This window comes from Uranotaenia lowii, chromosome 2, assembly GCF_029784155.1.
Source record: "Uranotaenia lowii strain MFRU-FL chromosome 2, ASM2978415v1, whole genome shotgun sequence".
Taxonomy (NCBI): Eukaryota; Metazoa; Arthropoda; class Insecta; order Diptera; family Culicidae; genus Uranotaenia; species Uranotaenia lowii.
The window spans coordinates 417,075,856-417,101,851 of NC_073692.1; the positions used below are offsets into that span (position 1 = coordinate 417,075,856).

At 36.7% G+C, this 25,996-nt stretch overlaps 1 protein-coding gene and 1 long non-coding RNA gene across 4 annotated transcripts in view; both read right to left on the bottom strand.

The window, feature by feature from the left end:
* The window catches only part of LOC129746079 (fibulin-1), a 190,949-nt gene that overhangs the window by 94,547 nt on the left and 70,406 nt on the right, over nucleotides 1-25,996 (bottom strand). The window lies entirely within an intron of this gene.
* LOC129746081 (uncharacterized) lies at nucleotides 21,048-21,834 on the bottom strand. Its single transcript, XR_008737232.1, has 3 exons — nucleotides 21,443-21,834; nucleotides 21,225-21,383; nucleotides 21,048-21,100 (listed from the first exon to the last, which is right to left on the bottom strand). It is a non-coding gene; the product is annotated as an uncharacterized LOC129746081 (long non-coding RNA).

Sequence of the window (25,996 nt, forward strand, 5' to 3'; positions counted from 1 at the left end):
ACCTTCATGCAATTCCCTAAGTCCTCGTACTGTTCCCACGTTCTTTTATTTCTTCAAACTTTACCATTTGATAGGGTTTTTAGCCATTTTTCCTAAACAGGCTTTCCAATGGAAAATGACAGTTTTTTTTTAATATCCAAAAGTTATCATTAAATGACTATAAAAATAACTCCTAAACTTAACTTAAACCAAGAAAATTAGTTGAACTTTCACATTAAGCATCCCATTTGCTCCTAAATGCTTTTATTTGATCAGGAGAGATGTATGTTTGTGAGCCTTCGAAAAACCACATATTTTAAGTTTTTATATACCATTTTAAGTAATATCAAAAATCTTCTAATAAAAACCAAATTAGCTTATTTGTAACTCAATTTACAGGCTTTCAAACGTAGTAAACAGTTTTCGGATATTTTAACTTTATACTTAGTTGATGATGATTATCTGCAAAAATTTCATGTTGATCAAAGTTACCCCGCTGATCAAAGTACCCCCAGTTTACGATACCTAAAATTGAATAATTAGTAACAAACATAATTTGTTTTATTTTTTTTGCATTCGTACATTGTAAACTAGTGTAACCAAAATAGTTTCTCAGACACCTGGGAAAGCGGCTGAATTGCAAAATCTTGTTAAAGCCCATTACATAAAAAAAAAACTACAACTATTAGATGATGCAAATTTAAACAGAAATCAGTACAATCAAGTGGTGAGAAAATAGAAGAATTTACGTTCTAATAATTTAATGATATTTGTATTATTCAAGGTGAAAGATAATATTTGAAATTTCAAGCGGATTCGATGCTGATATGGACTTTATTGTCCCCAGAAAGCTTAAAAAGCACTGCTAAGTGATTGAATTGGCAAAATTATTATCAAAAACTTTTATATCATTCTAATACTCTAATGCCGCGATATTCGAATGTATGACTAAGTATAAACATCAAAAACACTTTTGGCCAGCTTTTTGTTCTTCATACTCCTCTGTGCGTTGTCAGCTACAATACTCGCTGCTTCTCTTATTGGGCAATTCTTCTAAAAACACCATCTGATGCTGGAAAACATGAAGCAAGAAACCATGCTGGTTGTAGAAAGAACAACAAGACTGTTCTCTCACTTGAAGCCCACGTGGGAGAATAAATTTAGCAAAATCGTCATCAAATTCTGCAAACATGGCGGACCTTCTATCATATCCGATTCAAACGATTTAAACCGACTTCAAGTAATCACGATTTTCTTTTAGATTGTAAATTAGCGTAATTTATCTAAAGAAATTTAATCTTGTTTTCGAGCTTAGATGTGTTGAGATTCAGAAGAACTTTCTTCACTCAACTCAAAACTATATTCTGTCTTCAAAATAGGAAGTTTTGGAGATCTACACCTTTATTACCGTTTTCTTAATAATTTGCTACAGTGATGCCTGTTTGTTTCAAGGCTTATCTGTTCTAGTAAAATTTATTTGTTAATTTCCATTTTTTTAATTATAATATTTTTACCGAATTGTTTAATTTAAATCATTTTTAAATAAATTTAACGGTATAATTTTGTTCACATGTAAGTCAATTTAAAAAATTATCAGCAAAATCTTGAAAATTTTGCTGGTGTATTGAGTTCGCAAATCTTAAAAAAAAAGATCAACCATCAATTTTCACAGATGCCGTTTATTTATTCAAAACTGTTCTAATAAAGAGATCGTGCTATAAGCATATATTTGTTTTAACTTTAGGTTTCCTACCGAAAAAAATTGTGAGCGCAAGATTTATTATGTAGGTACATTTTGTTTAGCTTGCTAGAAGAAGCATATGATGCGTACTCAAGTTAACAACACTAATATATTTTTACGAAGACCGAATACGATGACAGTTGGATTTAGTCTTTTATTGCATCACACTATAGAAATATTAAGGGTGGCCCACGGTGGATCTCAATTTGCAGACTATAAGATAATTTTTCGTTTTTGAATTTCGCTGAATAGGTATATACAAAGTGTTGGTGTTTAGTGCTATAATTCTTGTTGGAAAACGTTATAATTTCTCAAAAAATTTATTTTTGTTAAATAAAAAAGGTGAATATTTTCGAATCCATGATTTAAACGGTAACTCTCATGAAGGATTAAATGCTCATTTTTTCCAAGCTTCTTATAGATAATACAAGTTTAATTTTGTTCTCGTGAAACAATTTCTAAAATTATTACCTACTATAAGCTTATCCGACAAATCATCAGTTGACAACCAGCTATTCTATTTCAGCATCACACTAATTAAGAAAGGGATCCTTTTCGATGTAGAAATACATTAAGAACTCATTATCTCTACTGATAAAAAAATCAGATTTCCGTTAGTGATCAATCATCTTTAGTTAAACTGATTTAAATCTCCACATCAACAATCGATTCTGTTAAGTCATGATCCAACGAAGCTTGTGTCCCTCTGATAATGGAAGATAATTTCCTTTCTCATTAATTAAAACTTTATCGAATTTAATCAAATTGGCACAAAGCGAAAAGTCAGCTGCTGGCTAGTTTGTGGCCAGCAACTTTTTACTTTCTAAATACTCTCTCAGCTCAGAACCTATTTTCATTTCAGAAAGTTAAAAAAAAAGCTAATGAAAACCTGAAGCAAAAACTGATGCTGACGACGTCGATGGCTGATTCAATATGATGACAATACTGCTGATGAGCCCGAGATTGGCTTCGAAGCTAAAGTTTTCCTGTTCTATCTCTCGCTGTGTCTCTAGATTGAGCTGACTGGAAGAAAATGATGATGGAGCAGATGAGATGCAGTAAGTTTGAATGAAATTTTGCTTCCGGAGTGCTGAGGGATCGATTCGATCGAATCATTTGGGTAGCTGATTTTTTGTGGCCAATGATGAATACCTGGTATGTATTTTAAATTTTTTTGCGGGAATATGGCTTCTAGAGGCAAGTTGGTACTGAAAAATTAAGTAGATGTCAACAAAGTATCTGGAAATGCTTGATCCATTGGAAGGTAGCAGTATCGCAAACGTTTCACGGAAGTCTGCAAATTTTTTAGTTCCATGGTTGAAATTTTTTACATTCTTATGATTTTTTTTATATTAATATTTTCATTTTTTTTTTTTACAAACAAAATATGGCAATGTATTTTGGCGTTTATGTTGATAGTGTTGACTACCAAAAATATTTGAAATTTTGAACCGAAAATATTTTCCTAATTTTATTGCAAGTATTTTTGGTAAATTGATGGACTGGAAATCATCAAAATAAGTTTATCAGAGAAAAGAACTCTGCTTCAATAAAAAACAAACCTATAATTGTTGTCCTCGCACCAAACCAGCCAGAGTGATTTAAAACACATTAAACTCACTTGCTTTTGCAGCCAGACATAAACATCCACCGCAATCTCGGTTCAATTACAGCACTTTGGTTGGCCTCAAATCGTTTTAATTGACGCCGATGGTCGGTTTATACTATTAAACCCGCATCTCCTCAGGACTGACTTGTGTCCCCCAAGTTCTTAGTTCAGATCGGCGGCATAAGGTGCAATTTTCCAGCAATCAACTTCGGTGACCGTGCACTTCCCCTGAAACCCAACGACGACGCTGATGCAGTTACTGAGCAATGTCATTAAAGTGCCATTAATTTCTCTATCCCTGGCACTCCCTCGCTGGACTTTTTTTTTTCTTCGCACCTCCGGCTGCTGTCAAACGGAAGCTGAATTCCGCCCATTAGGGTACCACCTACCCGTTGTCGTTATACAACGTCATGCCTACACTCTCTGGTAGAATTGCCCGATTGAAGTGTTTGGCTACGCGTCCTAGTAGAAGGCAACGATCATCACCTCCAATACCGTCTTCGTCATCATCATCATGAGCATCATTATCATTGGTTCACACCATTAACCGTCGTCGGAAGGAGGCAGGCAACGCGTCACAAGAACATCTTCTCCTTTCCGCTTAGTTCGACTTCCGGTACAAGGCGATGCTCAGGGTGTTAAGTAGGGTAGCAGTCCCAAAGTTCAAATAGCATAATTTCAAAATTTCAACCGTCAAATCGTTTTGTAGCTGACAGTAATTCTAACCGCTCTTGAGCTGATCATAACTTTTAACACCTACCATCCTCTTCAAGCTTTGCTTTAAATACTCAAGAACGTTATTTCACTTTCCATGATTGCGTTACAATAAACTAATTACATTCCGTATCGGGGATGCGCTTATAAAATGGAACAGCGTTGCATTGCTCGGTGACCTAGAAGATGGTAGCAAACGGGGCAAAATTTTATTGCAGTAATAGTTTTCGCTCATCTCATGACATTTATTAGGAAAGTACTGCTCTCGAACAATAGGAAAGCTTTAGAGTGTTGACTTGAGTAGATGCGTTAACAATGTATTGTAAATCGCTACTATAACATCATAGATTTCAATAGTTTCACCATGCTTTTGATCGTATGATTTAAATAATGTGTTTGCAGTATTGTATTATGACTGTATTCAATGATGTCGTTTGACATCGATGATTCGCTTATTTGTTTGAATCAAGGTTGCAAAATCTCATGAGATTGAGATTTTCATGAGTGAGATATTCCCTCTTTGAATTTCACTGTGATGTTAATAAATCTCATCCTAAGCGTCACAAGCAATATAATTGCCTTGAATGTTGACGTTTTCTCATCCTGAAAGTCACAAATTAGAAGCAGAAAAACTACTTTTGCGAGGACAGAGATGCCAGCTCGAGAGCATCGAAGGAATAGTAAATGATATTTTCGCAACTTACTTACATACTGAATGTTCCCTTGCCGATCCTCCCGGTGCATTGGGCCTTGGTAAAAAACCTCCACTTTTGACGATCCGGAGCCAGCGTCTTCACTTGGTTCCAGTCAAGACTCTCGTCAACAGTTCGGATTTCGGCGGCTAGGCTTCGCCGCCACGAGTTTCTGGGTCTGTCTCTTCTTCGATTTTCTTCTGGATTCCATTCAAGCGCCTCTCTGCAAATCTCGTTCTTATCTCTTCGCAGCGTGTGCCCAATCCATCTCCACTTACGTTCCCGAGTCCTCCCGAATCCCGAGCATTCAACTATAAATACAATAGATTCATCTTTATTCTTATGATTGATGTTGTGCATTCACAAATAAATATGGTAAATTCAACTATACTCATATGATAGATTCAATTATAGATATTGTAGGTTCAGCTATGCTAATATTATTGATTCAACAAAAGATATTGTACTTAACTATTTTATCCTGATTAAATCCTGTACCTTACCAATAAAACGGAATTCCTGTTGCGCATCGCCCACTGGAGCTTTCGATGGATATGATCGGCGGATAGATGTTTTACTCGAGCATATATCAGAATTCGGAATGGACGAAAAAAGAAGACCTCCGAAGCCATCCGTCCACATTGAACATTGAACTCCAGGTTCCAACAAGCATGCCAAAGATCCCGTATCAAATTTCTGAAACTCGCAGCAGCCACTCAACCGGTTTCAGTGGCAGAATTAGTTGGTATTTCCTGTTGGTCATTTTAAGACTTGATGCGCTGGGAAATCGCTGGAAAAAGGCTACATGAACAAAATTTCATTTAAAGAGATAAATTTTCGATAAAAATAAGAACATAGTAGAATTTACTATATTTATAGTTTAATGTCTTGAAACAATCATACAATTGAAGTTGAATTAATCATATTTACAGTTGAAACAATACAAATTTTATCATACAATTTATAAAATCAATCATAAGATCGTAGTTGAATCTATCATATATGAGGCCCACGGAGCCAAAGAGGTATAAGTGACAAAATGGAAAAAATCGAATCGATATAACCATCTAGAACGAATCCTTGACTGTCAAACATCATATGCTATTTTAATCATAATTTTATTTCACTATTTTCTTTTGTTTTGATCTCGTTGAAAAAATTCTGCTAACTGAAAATTTATTACTGTTTGGAGCCAAAGGGGTATAAGTGCAGTACTTAAATCCCTTTGCCAAATACCTTTCACGAGTTTTTCTTATATTTATCTTGATGAAAAATTGTTGTTTCAAAAGATGAAAAGACAAGGTTGATTTTCAGCCATAAAACCTCTCGATTAACTGTACTAGGGTACATTTTCCATCATAACAGTAAAAAAAGAATATGTTCTTAAATTATTTGACTTTCACCTAATTAAATTCCTATGTTTTCAGAATCATATCAACAAGTCAATATCACCTGAAAATGAAAATTTGTTGGTGGCCAAGGGGTAGAGTAATGAACACAAACACATAAAGAACCTCAATGAAACTTGATGTTTCCTCGAAGAGATTCCTTTTTCTTAACTCTAAGCGTACATCTTTCGAGGATATGATGGCTAGCATCTTACAAATGCTAAAACCACCAACCCACAGAAAGTGTACTATGTATGCCGTGACCGGGAATTGATCTCATGCCCACTGGCTTAGAAGATTTGAAGGCTACCCTCTACGCCACGGGCTGCGGCAAACTTAGAACACTAATATATTGAACACTATATATAAGGGTACATACGGACGATAGTATTGGCGAAAAATTGGCCTCAGCCATAACCTCAACCACCTGATACTAGGTGCAATACTAAAATCAGTATTTGCTTGTTTTAGAACTAATTAGAATATTTCTGAATTGTTTTTTTTATCTATCAACAGCTAACGTTTGAATTAATTACGGGGCATCCCTAAATGGATGAAGATATACCATTTTTTGCGTAAGAATTTTCAAGGTTAATTTAAAACATCTGAAATATATTTTTATGTACTGCTTGGTAGATTAAGAAAGGGTTGTTTCTAACTTCAAAACGAATGCAAAATCCTTCGCTGTTCCAAAACAAAATAAATTAACTTATATATTGGCTATGAAAATAATCGCCCACACGCTCTGATTATTTTAAAAAATATCCTTTATTCACTACATCGTTAAAGTGTGCGATACAGGCAGATATTATTTCGTTCAGATAAATGATGCGTTTCATTTCACATTCGAATAGAAATCTACGGGAAAGATGCAAATACTCAGTACTTATGAAAAGGTTTTTTAATAACAATGCGATTAAAAGAATATTAGCATTTTCCAATTATCAATGCACTTGGCACCCCTGAACAACCAAAAAATCTAGCGTAACATTTCAAAAGGGCGAAACTGCCAAATGTAAACAAATCGAGTTAACGGTCATTCCGGATGCACGCGGTTGCGCTTTACCTATCAAACGCGGTTTCATCTTAACCTTCCAAAGCCGTTCGCTAAAAATCCGTTCCGGGGAAATTTGAACTGTGGTTTGATTTCGTTCTCCTGGCTGCAAATGTTAACCGATTTTGATGATATTATATTCATTGTCTAGGTAATTTATTCTAATTACTCAACATTTCAAAATAAAGTTGATAAGTATTTCCAGATTATCAGAAACTGGTCCAGAAAGTAAAAAGTCCGAAAAATCAATTTTATTTTTAAAACACTCATAACTTTTGACAGCTTTTCTGTATTTAACTGTTTTATTAATGTTTGAAATCGTCAAGAATCCATCTATCCGACAATGTATAGATATGTTGGGGTCCAATGAAAGTGTTGACCGCTATGACTAATCTTACGGTAGAAAAAAATCTTACTTTAAAAAAACGACATCCAATTTTGGCTTTGCATAGCTGTATTTCATTTCCCAATGAACCGATTTTCAAAACTCAAATTTTAATTTTTTGGCGTTGATTTGATCATTATTTTCATAGAACATACTTGGTCTGTCAAAATTACCAGTTCATCAGTATATTGGAATGATGATAAAGATGTTTGAAATGTGCGCTTCGGGTCATATTGACCCGAACGGCTTTGGAGGGTTAAAATTACTTAAAACTTTAAAAAAAATTGATAAAATTCAATTGGGCGAAACTTCCCGTTGATGCATTTTCGTTGGAACGTGAAGTTACGCCTTTTCAAAATGGAGTGATTTTTTCTATTCGTGTAGAGCCAAAAGGCGTAACTGAGTTGACCGTGTGTGACAAAACGGCCTAATTACCCGAATAGGATTGCACCGTGAAAAAACCATGAATTTCATATTCACAAACCATGATTTGTATGGTTTACACAATGATTATTATCGTCCTCGATACCGTGAATGCACATTGGAATTCATAGTTTTCGACCATACATTTCATCGTTTTGACGAAAATAACCATGAAAAAGGGGTATTGTTATGCAGCGTGACCATGAAAAAAATGGCGATTTCCCATACATTGGAAAGTCAAAAAATATAAAGTTCATGGTTATAACAGCTTCCAGTTTTTCACAGTAAAACCATGAAAATCCGTTTAATTCCATTGTTCACCCGCTGAAATAAAAATGTTTGTTCAAGGTTCGTTAATGGTGGGATTTTTTTTTGCTGTTTTAGGTCGTCATCATTTCAATAAATCGCATTTAATTTATTTTATTAAATAAATTATTTAATGAACAATCTTACTTACTCAAAAACTTCTATCCTCTGCTAATAATATGTCCTCCCATAACATAACTGCGATACTGCTTGCAGGAAAGCTTTGAAAAAGTAATACCACTCAAACAACGATGCAGGCACATACAGGTTATATGGTGATTGTAATCTCAACACGTCTTTCCGATTTTTGGAGACATAGATCCGAAGGAAGTCCACATCCGAGGCCTCAAGAAAAGGTTTTGGAAATTGGATCCAAAATCTAACTCCCTGTAAATAAAGAAACGACAAGAGTCATGTACTGTTGTTCAATTTAAATGTTATGGAAACTTACCTTGATTAGGTGAATCATCATGTCTCTTCGAATAGATCCAATATTAACAAAATAATTAATAAAAGAAATTAAATAATTTAATACGAATCACACACGTGTAAACACAAAAATTGAAAATTTTCACAACAACAAATTGTGCACGCTCATCTTAAAGTCCCAACAAAATAGATAAAACATACAGTGAAACATTATGTATTTACAATGTATTTCACGGTTATCGCCAAATGAACGGTAATTTCACAATCCAACACTAATTTTACATTGTGAAAAGATTGTGATTTTACGTTGTTTTTCATTGTTAAGACGAAAATCATTGTTTATTAAATGTAGAACCATAGTCTTGGTCTATTCGGGTAGTTTTTGCGTGTTGGATGAATGGGCGTAACTTCAAAACCAAAACAAAAACGGCCGATCAATTGGGCGAAACTTGCAGGCGTAACTGAAATCGAAAACAATAATAGGGCGAAACTCGAAAATCTCTGAAATTACGTGAAAAAAGTTAAAGTTCTTGATAACCATCGAACAATAAGAGAATATAATGCACATTTCTTGATTTTATTGAACAAAAAATGGTCGATTTTATAAATAGGATTTGAATAGGTGTTCCGAATTTTCAAACGCGTTTTTCTCGTTTCGAGCTAACTGCTAGTTTCGCCCTTTTTAAATGTTACGCTAGAAATCAAAACACGAACATCTGAGTATCGCTTTTCCACAGGGCGAATTTGTCGATATTAGTACCGGAAAATGGCGTTTATTATGCGCCCTTCTTGAAAACCGATTCTGTTCTCCCATGATTTGAGGTTAGGGCTGAGGCCTGCTGCTACGGTAGTGTTCGTGAAGAACTGTCAATATATCCTTATTGAACACCATCTTGGCGATTCAACGTATTGTTGGCCAATTAATAAAAACAGCCTTCAATCGATGTAGTTTTTTTCGCAGAAATATGTTTTACAATTATTATTTAAGCGTTTCTATTCAAAATTGATTTTGTCCCAATTATTGAACATAATGATTCTAATGTTGAACAGGCAATGTTCTAATTGTTGAACACGTAAACATTGAATATCATTGTCTATATTTAGGGGTATTTCGCTGGATAGTAAGCGTTGCAGGAGCAATTTTGGTTGAGCTAGCAACCAAGAAACAGTTTGTTTATATTTCCAAACACCAACCGATGTTTGTTCGATAACTGGTGCATGCATTTCTTTACGAAACGGGTACTGCAAGATTGAACGTTCAATAAATGAAACATTGGCGCTTTCTGTGATCCAATGATTGAACACTTTCATTTGTAAAATTAAAAAAAATAGAGAAAATAAAGGCTGCCACTCTTCCAGAAATCATCTAAAAATGCTAATTTGAAAACATTCATATTATTATCTTAGAATTTTATTTGTCTTATTTAAATCAAATTTTTCTCCCAATCAAAAAAAGATGTTTTTTTTTCATCCAGTCGAAAAACCAAGCCAAAATTTGAAAGCATATTCTTGTTTTGAAGATTGTAGCTTTAAAAGTCCGAAATTTTTGATAAAAATTTGAACAGAGGTAGAAAATGCTTCAACAGTGGCACAACGATTTTGAATTCATTTTTCTACTGTATATTATTGTTTTAATTGGTTAGTGTTTTACTAGTGTTCAATATCTGGTACCTGTTCAATAACTAGTGCTTCTACCCTATAAGTGAATTTATTTGGGGGCAAAGGGGTATAAGTGCATGTGTTTGGAGCCTAAGGGGTATAAGTGCAAAAATCAAAAATCATGTGTCGCCTCAATAAACGTTAAATCAACGTTGTTGTTTTTTTAAATGAAGTCAAATGATTTGTTTCTATTTTAAAAGATCAAACTCATTGGAAAATTTCATAAAAAATATTTATGAAATTAATTGGAACGTAACAAACTTTATGTGCTTTTTTTTCGAAATCAGCTTTTATGCACTTGACCTATTGACTCTAAGGGCATCATATGTGAATTACATCATTGTTTCGTATTCAGACACTCAAATAGTCTATTGTCTAGGTGGATGAAACTTGAAAAAGTAGATAAAAACGTTTAAAAATGCATTTTAAATTTTTTTTGCCAAAAGCTGAAAACCAGTCACTGTAGGGGCATAATGAGAACCCCCCTGGGCAGTATAAGCAACATTAATCGGGGCGCGATGAGCGTTTTCTACCGGGGAATTCAATTCAATGAAGTCAACTGAATAATTAAGCTTCAGCTTGTTTTTTTTTTTAGAATTGGCGGCCCACCACACTCCCCCATACCAAAAAGCTCATTTGAGCCCCCTGGTAAAGGACGCTAACTGTTCTCAGCATGTCTGGCAGCAAACAAGAAAATAACATTTAATACTCAAACGCGGACAAACTTTAATCATGCTGAGAACGTAAAAAATATTATTTACTACGAGGAAGTATGAAAAAATAAAAGAGAATTTACTCAATGAATCTCAGTGGAAGAATATTCCTTTGAAGAGATCCATTTTAATGATTAACAAATTAATTATTTTTTTATAAGAATTGATAATAAAAAACTAAAAATAAATAATTAGAACTAAATTTACTGCTAAGAAAATTATCAAAAAAATAAAAAATTGCTAAATTAGTGGTTGGTTATTGGTTTAGGTTTACTTTGAAGTATTGTATTAGTTTTATCTTAAAAATGTTTCTACTAGAGCTGTTTTTTATATCTTCTGGAAGGCTGTTGAACTTCGTAGGACCAATGAAAGAAATTCGACGTTGACTAAGACAGGTAGAGGCTGTGCTGCGCATAAGATGGTGAGATTGACGGGTATTATGAACTCTCCGGCCCGCATTAAATATCAAGTTTTGGTTATGGTTAGACGAGTGCAGATTATCGAATACGTAAACTACGGTTTGCAAATCGCACAGTTTAGAGAGAGGTAGTATGTTATGAGATCTATCGGAATAAAGTAAATTGGTTGGGTAAAGACGGGGAAGATTATAGATTGTTTTAATGCATCGATTCTGGAGGGTTTGTAAACGGGAGAGGAAAGACAGTGGTGCTCTACCCCAAACCGCTATCAAATAATATAGACGGGAGTGTATGAAGGATAAATAGAATTTCAGTAAAACATGACGTGGAACAAATGCTTTTACTCTCCATAAAATACCGCTAAAAGATGATATTTGTTTTTGCAATTGATCAATGTGGAAGCGCCAAGAAAAAGTTTCGTCTACAGTTATTCCCAAATACTTGAAGTTTGTTACCTTTTCAATTATTGTAGTAGATAGTTTAGGATCGTTGTGTGGTTCGATTTTTTTCCGAGGAGAGTAAAAAATCATGTACTTTGTTTTAGCAAGATTCAAGGTCAGGAGGTTGGCGGAAAAATAACTATTAAGAACTCTTAAATCTTCTTCCATATGGTTGATAATCACATTGGAACAGTTTGCGGGATAAAAGAGAGCTGTGTCATCTGCAAACAGGCGGGGTGTACCGTGTAACGGCAACTTGCTGAGATCGTTTATGTAAAGTAGAAAGAGTAAGGGTCCGATATTGCTGCCTTGCGGAACACCAACCTCCAGCTTTTCTAGGGAGCTCTTTTCTTCTCCTAAGCAGACAAATTGCTTTCGATTTGACAAATAGCTGCGTATTAAGTCGTTGATCAAGCCTCTCATGCCATAATACTCAAGTTTGTTCAACAATATTTCGTGGTTTAAAGTGTCAAAGGCTTTTTTTAAGGTCAAGAAAAAGACAGCCTACAATTTTTTTCGTGTCTATTTCACAAATGACAGAATCCATCAGCTCGCAGATTGCTGTAAGCGTACTGGATCCTGATTTGAAACAATATTGTAAACGGTAAAAAACGTTGTTTTCATTTAAAAAGCTATTCATTCTGCTTATCAAAAGCTTCTCGAAAATTTTGATGAAAACGATTAAGGATGAAATGGGTCGATAATTATTTACATCGAGTTGATCACCAGACTTGAAAATAGGGATAACTCTTGCAGTTTTGAGGCATTCTGGATAAACTCCTGTCTCTATAATTTTGTTGAAACGTTCAGCAAGAATTTTGGCAAAATGTGTACTGTGATTTTTGAGTACTTGTGGCGAGATATTGTCTGGACCACTACTTTTTTTGTTTTCCAAAGATTCAATGGCAACAGTGACCTCGTTAACTGAAGCAGGCCGCAGAAACAATGAGTTGGAAACCCGGTTAATATGCGAGAAAGTGTTGAAATCAGGGTCTCTAGTAATAGTGTTTGCGAGAGATTTTCCGATGCTGGTAAAGTAATTGTTAAATATAATACAAACTTCATGTTGGTTTTCTTCGACGGTGTTATCAACTCTTAAGAAGATGTCGGATTTAGTTTTCGACCTTCCGAGTATTGAGTTTATTTTTTTCCATAGTTTTGAATCAGATGTATTGCTCAAAATATTTCCATAATAAGTACTCTTACATTTCCTCTTACAAACTTCTACTTTTTTCGAAATATGATTCAGCATTTCTTTCAAATGTGTATTTTCTGGATTTTTTTTCACTCTTTTGAGATAATTGTTTTTTTTTCATCTGACGATTAGGCCTACTGGCTAGACATTGGAGAGGTAATCAGTTGGTTCGAGTTCGATTACTGTTCGAGGTGATTTTTTGTTTTCATTTACACTAAACGGTGAGGCGTAGATCCAAAAAACTAAGGAATACTTTAATAATGTGTGACTTTTTGTAGAATACAAACAATTCACACACATTCATACATTATGTTTTTGGTACTTTGCATCACCCGCTAAGATGGTACTAGTCATATAATGCAACAATCAAAATAATCGATCATGAATGGTAAACGAAAAAAAATCTACTCGAACAGGAATTGAACTCGAGCCTACTGATTACCTCTCCGACATCTAACCAATAGGCCAAATCGACAAATGTAAATCGAGTTGAATTCGCTGCTAGATGCTACGACAGAAAACGCTTAACGTACCCCGATTAATTGTGCTCTGTTCACCCCGAGTCAACAAATTAAAATAAAAACTTCTTTTAAAATTGATTAAAGTGAAAAATCAAAAATTTTATGATGATGAAAATTGAGAAACAATGTGTTAATCATGTTGCGGTGCGTACATTGCAGATCAAGATGATTTAAAGGTCATAAAAGCTTATTTGGTGGAGCTCAAAAATTATAATATTTTCGTCACTTGAGAACCTAGCTGATTATCATTCAATACTTTTATAAAGATCAAAAGCATTTTTTTTTGGTGAAAAATTAATACTATTGGTAACACGAAACAAATCCTCATGAAAATTTGTTTAAGAAAATACGTACTATTGTAGAAAACAGGAGTGCTTATTATGCCCTGGGTGCTCATTATGCCCTTATCTCCCCTACCTCCTTTCATTTAAACGACGAATATGCAGAGGAAGAAAACCTTTGCACATTCGCTTTGGATTCCAAGTGTACAGTAAACTAGTTCACTTTTTGGCTTTTTTCGCCGGACCCAGATGGGTTTTTTCTTATGCATTTTCGAGTATTTCTGCCAAATTTGAGATCTATTGAACTAATCTTTGTTTTTTGTAAATAAAGTTCAATTTTCTTGAAAATTTTCTTATGAGAATTCTAGCTAGCTACTGTTAATATATAACGATAATTTTAAGATGCATGGTGGATGATATTATAAGCATTTTTTATAGATCTGAGATCTGTGTTGATAATTGCTCAAAACAAACCGAAAATTTTTAAAAATCATAAACCATCAACTTGTACAGAAATTTTACTTACAAGTTAAAAGTTTAAAATCTGCAACAAATCTGAAAAATATTTTTAAATATTATATTTTTTCCGGATCCAGCGTCTTCACTAGGTTCCATTCAAGCGCCTCTCTGCAAATCTCGTTCGCATTTTAGCAGCGTGTACCCAATCCATCGCCACTTGCGTTCCCGAATCTCGTTTTCTAGCGCCCTTTGATGACACCGGCGATGAAATTTCTCATTTGAGACCCAGTTTCCAGGCCACGTCTATCTAAAACAGATCCATTAAAATGCTAATAATATCAACCTCCATGCGTCATAAAGTTATTGTTTGATATTTCCAGTGGCTTTTTAGAACTACCCGAGCAGACTTTGATGCCTAAATCGATAGCAAAGAGTAACCAAAATGAGCTATCAATGCCAAAATGATAGCATAATTTAGTGTCACATTTTTCCCGATGGCAGAATTTGGTCTCATTGAAGCATCATTATCTCTAAAGATGATACCAAAGCAATACCTAAATAAGGAATTGATATCAAAATAATAGTATGTTTTGGTTTTGTCTTTTCCAAGATAACAAAACAAGGCATCACCCAGGTTTCATTATTTGAATAATTTCTTCTAGTAGAATAGTAAGATGGAAATATTATCATGACTTGATGTTCTATTTTCTGCGATAAAAAAATGTTTATAAAATAGTCAAAAGTTTGATCGAACTGAAAACAAGAGTAGGTATCGTTAGAGTATCTTTAATTTTTCATAAATTTTAAACATTAGTCCATAATGATAGCATCGTTTGGTTTCCCATTCACGTTATAGTAAGACGAGGCATCATAAATATTTATTTTATTTTCAAGAATATCAAAGTGACACTAAATTGATTGCATATATGATTGTTTTACAATTAAAGTTCAATAAAATGATTTTTTTTTTGGAAACCTGACCGAATTTTGAAACCTTTCCAAATGGCGGATTAAAATCCAAACATCTGACCATAATTCTTAAGCATGGTTTGCATTGCTCGTGAAAAAATCTTATGTTGTCAATCAACAAAACGCGACACAACTAGTGTGTGTAACATGGTGGAATCGATGGAGAATAGTTAAAAGCTGAATATCCAACTGGTCCTGTAAAACGTCCTGCAACTGTTTTTATTCCAATTCTCCCGGTTTTCACAGCGGAGTTTTGATCATGGCGGACGAATCGGAATAAAAACAGTTCTGGAAAGTTTTGAACATCAAGAATAGTTGGATAGGCATATTTCAACGATTCCAAATCGATTCCACCATGTTAAAAATTTAGTTTAGTTGCGTTATTGAATTATTGACGGAAAAAGATTTTTCACGAGAAGTGTAAATCGGCCTTTATGTTCAACTATTTCTTACTATTGTCTAGCTAAATCCAGAAAGTAATATTCATTAGATAATCCTAAAGCTGCATGAACTACTTACTGCAAGCATCAAAAACTATTATAATTTTTATTGGATTTTAACCAACAAAAAAAGTGAATCTTAAATACAAACATCCACGGTATACCGTGGTATAAGTAAATTGCTTACTTGTTGTGATCCCGACAAAAGTATCAAGACATATAACCCTGGTCACTGATCCAACTATTGATACAACAAAAACAAATACAACAAAATACAAAAACTTACAAAAATAAACAAACTTGTTTGTTAACCAGCGACGAGTGGAAATTTGAAAAAAAACCCGGATTTAATTTAAAAAGTAGCTTGTCGTGATATGGAATTACTATAGTTACGTCATTTTAATGGAAAGGTAAGGCACATGTGTAACAGCAGGTCCGTAATTTTAAATAATTTCAAATGGATTTATCGTTCAGTTTCTTCGACAATACTGCAAATGGAAGTTCCGGGAGAGTTGTCATCTGTAATCGTCCTTCGCGTCCTCCTTGGCTTCAAAAGCAACTGCAATATCCTTGACAAATCCTAGTGTGGTACGAGACTGGAGGATAATTTGAGGAAGGTAAAACATCTTGCCAGCGACCTATATACTTGGGAAAGCATGCCATTCGAAAGCCCCGCTGGTGAAAATTGGTCTAGAAAACCAGAATTGCATAATATTTTGGCTATCTGGGGATCGGAGGTAAGTTTTTTTTTATTTAGTAGCTGAAATAATCTCCACATTGGGTGATTTTGGTTGCTGTGGAGAGTGGATATTTTATTATGTTCGGGAGACGTTAAGACCGTCACGAAATTCACGAACATGTCTCATTGCCCTCGCGAAGTTAACGCCATCGTTGATAAGGGTGAATTAGGCTTCATACGGCAAGGTGATTTACAGTTTATTTGTATTATTGTATCTTTTTCCAAGTCAGATTTGTAAAATGGAAATCGAAAGATGTAATACATCTTTATTCTATTGTGAAAATCGCCTTCAACTATGCAACAATACGTGGTGGCGATATTCAAAATATAATGCAATGTTCGTATACATCGCATTATAAACATCGCCACCACTATACTTGCATAAGTTAAGGCGATTTTAACATTACTATAAAGAAACTCGATAGATCAGGAATATTCGGGCTCGATGTTGCCCATCTACAGGACGATGTCCGACTCTAATATCTAAAGTCTGACATCGTCCTGTGGATGGCAAAATAGTTGATCTTTTTATAACATGCCAATAAGCATTTTAAATCTTTTTTTCGGGACGAATATTAAGGAATAATGAATTTTTAAAACCAAAAATTGTTCATTCCACTTTTAAATCTTAATTTTCAAATATGCAACCTTGTTTTTGTTCTATCAGCATATCGTTATCCTGATTGGTGATCATTTAAATTCATTCTATGGTTGAAAATTATGAGACAATAAGTTTATACTTCTCCCGAAGAGAAGCATCATTTTCTTTGCAATTGCGCAACCGTAATCTAGTAAAACATAGAAAAAGCTGTCTCAAATATTTGAACGTTTGAAATGCTTATACAATATCCCGCATAAATCAAAATTTACAGGTTCATTTATCAAAAAAAGTATTTAAATGTTCATAGGCTACGAATTATAGCAGTCATTTGAATTTTATATATATTCAGGCGTTTAATTTTGTTTGTTAGCTTTCAGTTCAGTATTATTAAAATTGTTTGTTACCAAACCTAAATTTAATACCTTTCCTAATACCGCAACGAAAAGTAACATCATTCGCAATCTAATGTTAATTAATTGTTAGTTGTAAAATTTGTTTGATTATTTTTGTTAATTGTAAAACGTAAAAAAGTGAACAACCCTAGTTGATATACAACATAGCAGTGAGTTACCGGATGAATTGTTTGCACGGTAACTCACCAACCAGCTGATAGCAACAACAACAAGTCAGCATAAAATCAGTCTGAATAAAGTCTCGTGGCAGCAACATCGTCTCTGTGTTGTTTTGTTCCGTCGGTCGAGTAAATTAATAAAGTATTGTTTTATTCGTGAAATTCGGTGTATATTTGCGTTTCTAAATCGCATCCGAAACCCGTAACGACAAATATTGTGCTGTGCGACGAATTGTGGACCGATTAAGTGCACAACAAAACCTTCCTCCTGACCCGTCGGCTGTGGAGAAGCTGCGAGTAAACCAACCTATAGCGCTAATTATCACCGACCCGAGGTGCACCCGCTGCTTTGCTGTTTATTGCTGTGCCACGGAAGCAGCAAAAAGTAAACCCTCCGATTCGAACATAAAGCGGTAAGCTACCCCCCTGAATCCTCAACATTGGTCCTTCGGCCGGATCGGAGGAATTCCCCACACGGAAGGTAGCGGTGAGTACACCATTTTCTTTACTCGACGGCATCAAGTTGGGCCATTTTGCTTGCCTTTTGTACTGCTGTACATTGTTTTTCGAGCCAAGAAAGCGCAAAGTGAAGCCAAGCCAACAGCACAAAGCCACCAACAGCTGCTAATTTTGACCTGCTGCTATGTGGATGTTTTACACCGGTCAGCAAAAATTGGGAAAGTGGATTTGATTGATTTTTGGCGAAAAAGTTTTGGACTTGGAATTCTTCTGGCAAATTCAGCACCTGAGGCTTATATATTGGCAATATTGATTAATATTATATGCGATTGGGTGTGAGTGGGTGGCAGTCTTCGCGAAAGAATTGTGTGTCGCGTCGGGAAGGATTTTTTCGTCGATTTTAACACACAATTCTCGGATTCGTTTCGTGTTAAGATTGATACACCGCGACGGGAAGGATTGAATCGTACGATTTGTATCATTCTTCGTCGCGTAGAAGTGTAAATCCGCGACGGGAAGGATTTAATCGTTCGATTGGTTTACACTTCCGCCGTCGTGTTAAAAACCAGTACATCGGTTCGGGAAGGATTTCGTTTTCGGTTTTTGTGCTGTGTTTTCGTTATCGTACAGTGGTGGTAGCAAGTGTCAGTGAATTCCAACATGCCGAAAACCAAGTCAGACGAAAGAGTGGAGGATGCCATCATTCGTCGCAAGGCCATTCTGACAAATCTATCGGATGTTGAAAGATTTACGAGGGAATTCAACGTGGATCGAGATGTTGGGCGCCTTCAAGTTCGACAAGATTTAGTTGATCGGATCTACGACCAGTTTCAAAAGGCGCAAACCGTCATCGAGAAGTGGGATGGGCCAGACCGGCTCGAAATGCGTTTGGCTGAGAGATCGACCATCGAGGAAAGGTTTTGTGAGGTGAAAGCATTCCTGTTGAACAACATCCCGGAAAGGTTGAGCAGTTCTACGACAGCAGAGCCGACGGCCTCAACCAGTACAGCTATGTTTCACCTACGCCTGCCCAAAATAGATCTACCGAGGTTCGATGGTGATTTTTCCCGATGGTTGTCGTTCCGAGACACGTTCAAGTCCATGGTGCACTCGAATCCAGATGTTCCAGCGGTTGCAAAGCTGCAGTACCTGCTACAGAGTTTGGAAGGCGAAGCCAAAAAACCTTTTGAGTGCGTAAACGTTGAGGCTGACAGTTATCTCATCACTTGGGAAGCGTTGATGAAAAGGTATGATAACCAGCGGTACCTGAAACGACAGCTCTTCAGGGCAATGTATGACCTCCAACCTTTGAGAGAGGAATCTTCAAGGGATCTTCATACCTTGACGGATGACTTTGATCGCCATGTAAAGGCCATGGCTAAACTGGGTGAGCCAATAGGTTTCTGGGATACTCCGCTAGTTAATTTACTGTGCTACAAGCTGGATCCAACGACACTTCGAGCCTGGGAGGAGAAAACAAGCGACCTGAGAGACATCACTTACCAAGAGTTGATCGATTTCCTGTATTCTCGAGCGATGATGCTGAGGACGATCGTCACAGAAGAACAGCGCAACCTGCAAACGATTCCAGCGAGAATGACGGATTCCCAACCGAAGAAGGCGTTCCGATTAGTGGCCAATCCTGTTGCGTCTGATCCAAAACCCGATTTACCCGTGTGCGTAGTATGTTCCGAACGACACCATCTATTTCGCTGTAGGAAATTCGCCAGCTTCACTCCCTACAACCGACGGCAAGTTGTCACATCCCATCGTTTGTGTTGGAATTGTTTCAATTCCGGCCATTTATCAAGAACCTGTTCCTCAAGACACACTTGTCGGTTCTGCAATGGAAGGCACCATTCTCTTCTCCACGATGCAATCAAGACCACCAACTTCAATTCGCTACTGAAACCAACGTCGCCTTTATCGAATCCGTCACTCCCTGCTCCGCAGTGCAGTACCGCTCCTCCAGATGCAGATCCGCAACCATCAACTTCGAGCCAACAAGTCTGTATGACTGTTCAGGCATCAAACAGAACAGTTTTTCTAGAAACAGTGATGCTTTTGATAGTTGACAGTACGGGGAAGGAAATTCCGGCGCGAGCGCTACTGGATTCTGCTAGTATGTGCAGCTTCATGACGAAGAAGTTGGCCAACACTCTCGATCTTCGCCGTTCTACCGTTGACATTGCCGTTTCAGGGATTGGTGAGTCATCCAAGCAGATCAAGCGCCAGTTAACAGCGAAGATTCGTTCAACTGTAACCAAGTATGCAACGGAGCTAGATTTCTTGATTCTGAAAAGGCCAACAGTCTGCCTACCGACTGTAGACATTGATGTTGCTGCTTGGAAAATACCCGATGTCAACCTGGCTGATCCGTACTTCTTCATTCCTGCGGAAATTGACCTCATTGTGGGCGGAGAAGTGTACCACGAACTTCACAGCGGCAGCAAGATTTCCCTCGGCAATGAAATGCCGACTCTAGTTGAGCACGCAGAAAAATAGAATTTAGTTTCAAAGGAAAGTGCCGCAAAAACAAAGGATTTTTTCCTTTGATTTTGGGACAAATAAAAATTCCTTTGATTCAAATGCATTTTCTTTTGTTTCGAAGAAATGCTTTCCTTTGAATCGAAACTTTTTCTTTGTTCCAAATAATTAAATGCTTTTAATTCAAAAACCTTTTCGTTTAGTTTTATGAAATTTATCTTTATTCTAAAGGTATTTGGGTTTCAATTTAAAAGTATTTGTTTTTCAAATCTATGTTTGGTTTCTAAGAATTCTAGTACTGCATTATATTTTTTATCCTATTAGAAATAAAAAGAAATCAATTATAATAAAAACATTTTATTTCTCTTTAAGTACTTCATTTAGATTATCGATTTTCCACAGGATAAGAGTTCTTGAACCGGTTCATCTGAAAACAAAGAAGAGAACACATAATACGGTTTGTTATGAAGCTTTAAAAAAACGACATTAAGCTAAAAAATGCAATTAAAAAAAATAAAATTATTTGCATACATTGCATGAAAAGTACTTACTGGACGATGTTTGTTTGCACCCGAACAACTGATGAAGGGTTTCGGCGCCAGATGTTGAGTCTTCTTGGATCGGCCCGAAGCGATTGCAACCGCATAGTTGGAGGACCGGAACAGTCGGTATACAGTTACCTCTTCCAATTAGTTTGATGAATGATTGCCCTGAAAAATTTTGTTACTTAGACGGTTTATTTGAAATTAAATTAATTTTTAAGGCCTACCTAAGAGTCCACTGTCGTTTGTCCTCTCAAAGCTGTCGAAACTTTCCTACGCCGGGTACGTCTTGTGATTTCGGTGCTGTCTGGTGGTTGCGCGGCAGGAAGATTCCGGAGAAAATGAATAGGTCTGGCTGGTTGTCGGGAAAGCTTCTCGCCGACCCGTTCACCTAACAGAAGCTAATAATGAAGATGTGTCGACTGTTTGACGAAAAATTACTTTGGTTCAAAAGAAAATTCATCTAAAACAATGAACTTTTACTTTGATTCTGAGTTAAAAAAAAAATTCTTTGAATTCAAATTAAATATTTTGATTTAAAAATTCGGAACATTGGTTTTATGGGAAAAAAGTTCGGTTCAATATAAAATTTACTTGAATCAAGGAAATTGGATTTTGTTTTAATGTACACAAGGTTTTTGAATCAAAGATGTATATTTTTTAGTTCAATGGTACTACTTTTCGCTGCGTGAGACTGTGTTTGGATGGGCTGTATCCGGATCGGTTCCAATAAATTCCTCCGAAACTCCCCGGTTATGCCATCTTACGACCATCGATCGAGACCAAGAACAATCCTCCGAAAGGTTCTGGGAACTCGAATCTCTGTTGCCGTCTCAAGCTCTGTCAGCTGAAGAAACAAAGTGTGAAGAAGTGTTCAGTGCTACCACCGCTCGCGATTCGTCCGGTTGTTTCGTAGTTAGATTGCCACTCACTAGTGATCCCCTGGTACGTGTTGGTGAATCAAGATCCATCGCCGAGCGCCGCTTCGGAAGTCTAGAGAGGAGACTTAAGCGAGATCCTGCCACTCGAGAAGCCTACGTTTGTTTCATGGCCGACTACGAACGTTTGGGCCACATGATCAAGTTGACTGATCCAGTAGACGACTCTGTCCCCCACTGCTATCTACCACATCATCCAGTCTTCAAGGAGTCAAGCACAAGCACCAAGGTCCGTGTTGTTTTTGACGCTTCGTGCAAGACATCAACCGGTTACTCCATCAACGATACGCAGTTGGTGGGACCTACTATCCAGGACGATCTACTGTCGATCATTATGCGCTTCCGAACCCACCCAATCGCACTCGTAGCCGACATTGAAAAGATGTACCGCCAAATACAACTGCACCTGGACGACTCGCCATTTTTGGCCACCCGCACCTTAAAACGCCTCGCTGAGAATGAAGTCAGTCGTTTTCCTGTTGCCACCCCAGTTTTCAAGAGTGACTTCTACGTCGACGTCTGTTTGACTGGTGCCGAAGATGTCGATTCTGCCGTTCAACTCCGCCGAAAGGCATCTGCTCTAGTTGTTTCTGCCGGGTTACCACTCAAGAAATGGGCATCCAATGTTCCTGAAGCGCTTCGTGGTATTCCTCCAGAAGATTTGGCTGTATCCGCAATCCACAGCCTGCAGGACGATCAGGCTGTCTCCACGTTCGGACTTGTTTGGAAAACAACGTTGCCCCCGTTTTCGTATCCAATTTACCAATTGCATTTCATCTCGGAAGCGTCGGAGAAGTCCCATGGAAGTTGCTGCATGCGGTACTTCCGCTTGTTGAAAGCTGCTGCACGGAAGTCGGAAAGGGACCCATTCATGATGCTAACCACGCCGATCTGAAAGAAGCAGCCTTCGTTCTGTGTCGTCTTGCCCAGAAACAGGATTTTCCTGAGAAGTTAGTCACCCTTGCATCGACCAGTCGCCTTCCATCTTCATCGCAGTTGAAGCACACCCGCATCAAACTGAATTCAAATGGAATTATTCGAACTGTTCTGCTCGTGAAACTCCCGCTATTAAATCTGTTGGCGAAGTATTATCATGGGAATTTACTTCACCTCGGCCCACAACTAATGCTCCCCACGATCCTTAAAAAACATTGGATCATTGGAGGACGCAATCTAGTGCGCCGCACATTCCATGAACGCCACAAGTGTTTCCGAAGCAGACCGAAGATGATCCTGCTGATGAACGTGGTCAACAATTGGAGAACCGGTCACCGCAGTTCCTGGAAATCCGCAATGAGTAGAGCTGCACTCTAAGACAGCTCCTGCACAGAATTTCATTGATCAGGTGATTGCGGTTCCAAAATTTTTATACCTTGTTTGTTGGTCTACTGGGTTCCCTTCTGCTTCTCAGAACCAAGCTCCAGATGGTGTTACGTTTTCGTCGTCTCCGCCTACACATTGCGGACCTCCTAAAACCAGTAGTCGCCGGTTGCAGCCCAAATGAGTAGAGCTACACTCTAAGTTAGCTCCTGTATGACAATTTTTGAAATCAGGTGATTGCGATTCCAATATTTTCCTATTTTGTTTGTTGGGCTACTGGGATCCTTCTTGCTCCGCAGAATCAACGCTTCGAGTGTGGTCGCACTTCATCGTTCCCGGCTTCGCATGGTTCCATCGAATTCCTAGTACCGGCTGATTGATAGCAGTATTCGATGGTCGCAGGTTCAATGAGTAGAGCTACACTCTAAGTTAGCTCCTGTATGACAACCATAAGCACCAGGTGATTGCGGTTCCAATCCTTTTACTGTATATTTGTTGGTCTACTGGGATCCTCTTTGTTCCACAGAAAACAAAGCTCCAGATGGTGTCCGTACCGCCCAGTTCCAATCGCTCCTCCTGCTTCCCCTGGTGCCATGATGCGTCCCGTAGGTCCACGCAGCCGAAGATGGAGGAAACAGATGAAGCTCCCTAGTGCAAGTCAAATTCATGTTGAAATGTCCGTGCCATTTCAAGGTGGCCGGAATGTTTGTTACCAAACCTAAATTTAATACCTTTCCTAATACCGCAACGAAAAGTAACATCATTCGCAATCTAATGTTAATTAATTGTTAGTTGTAAAATTTGTTTGATTATTTTTGTTAATTGTAAAACGTAAAAAAGTGAACAACCCTAGTTGATATACAACATAGCAGTGAGTTACCGGATGAATTGTTTGCACGGTAACTCACCAACCAGCTGATAGCAACAACAACAAGTCAGCATAAAATCAGTCTGAATAAAGTCTCGTGGCAGCAACATCGTCTCTGTGTTGTTTTGTTCCGTCGGTCGAGTAAATTAATAAAGTATTGTTTTATTCGTGAAATTCGGTGTATATTTGCGTTTCTAAATCGCATCCGAAACCCGTAACGACAAATATTGTGCTGTGCGACGAATTGTGGACCGATTAAGTGCACAACAAAACCTTCCTCCTGACCCGTCGGCTGTGGAGAAGCTGCGAGTAAACCAACCTATAGCGCTAATTATCACCGACCCGAGGTGCACCCGCTGCTTTGCTGTTTATTGCTGTGCCACGGAAGCAGCAAAAAGTAAACCCTCCGAATTCGAACATAAAGCGGTAAGCTACCCCCCTGAATCCTCAACAAAAATCATTTGGGCAAGGTTTTTTTTTTCATGGTACTCTAAAATAAATCGAACAAATTTAATATATTTTTTATAGGGAGAAGGAGAGGTTTGTATTATTTTGCCCGAATAAAAGGGGAGCACTTCCAAAATATGGCTATAAATTTCTATACGACGATATCAAAGTTCTACGCATCTGGAACATATTGTCTCAATTTATACTGAGATGAGTTAAAATTAGATATTTAAACAGATTCTCTCAATTTAGCCAAGTTGCTAAACTCAATTTAGTTGTGTTAATATAACTGAACTAGAGATAGCAATCAATACCGAGCTTTTTTAACAAATTCTGGCATTAATTATTAATTTTTGCCAAAACCGATACTGCCGGTTAAAAATGCATAAAAAATTGAAATCCGAGACTGTTAACTTGCTTTTAGTTGTTGAATAATTAACTCATTAAGAAATAATTTCTATCATTAAGAAATAATTTCTATCTTATATAATCTATCTTTCAAGATTTAAATGTTTTCTAAGTGAGCTTTCTTAAATTTGTCATGTTAAATTTTAACTGAAACGCAGTCTCAAATTCCAATTTGTAATGCATTTTTTTAACAAGTCCTCAACACCGTGGCTTACAAAAATAATTATCAAATTCGGCTATGTGAAAAATCACTGTTTTGCTGTCTCTCGTATGTTTTAAGACTTTACAATATGTGGTCAGCATATGTGTGATTATTGTAGGTATATTAAGATCAATACATGTTGAACAAAAGAAGACCAAATGAAAACATTATGACTCTACACAGGTTATAATGCCATACTGTATACTAGAATGAGTTTGAATTTTAAATTTGAAACTAGTTTTCACCTATTCCAAAAAAGTTTCCGAACTTCATATGGTTATGTTTTACTGATTTAACGGAGACAAAAGATTGTTTTAAAAATGAACATGTTTGATGTTTTTCAATTTACTACTAGTAATAATAGAATGTAAAAATATTAGAAATTCAAAGATGCTGTTTAAAAAATATTGGGCCAGGAAGACTAAAAAAAAAATAAGTCAATTATCCGAGTTAAGAAAGATTTGCATAAAAGACACGGATATCATACCCAAGTAGATTTTGTTGCACAAATTAAAGAATAATTGTTTAAACCCATTGGGTAGGCCATTGTGGGTGAATTCTCGTAAAAAAACGTTGCATAATTAAAGGCGATTTTTTA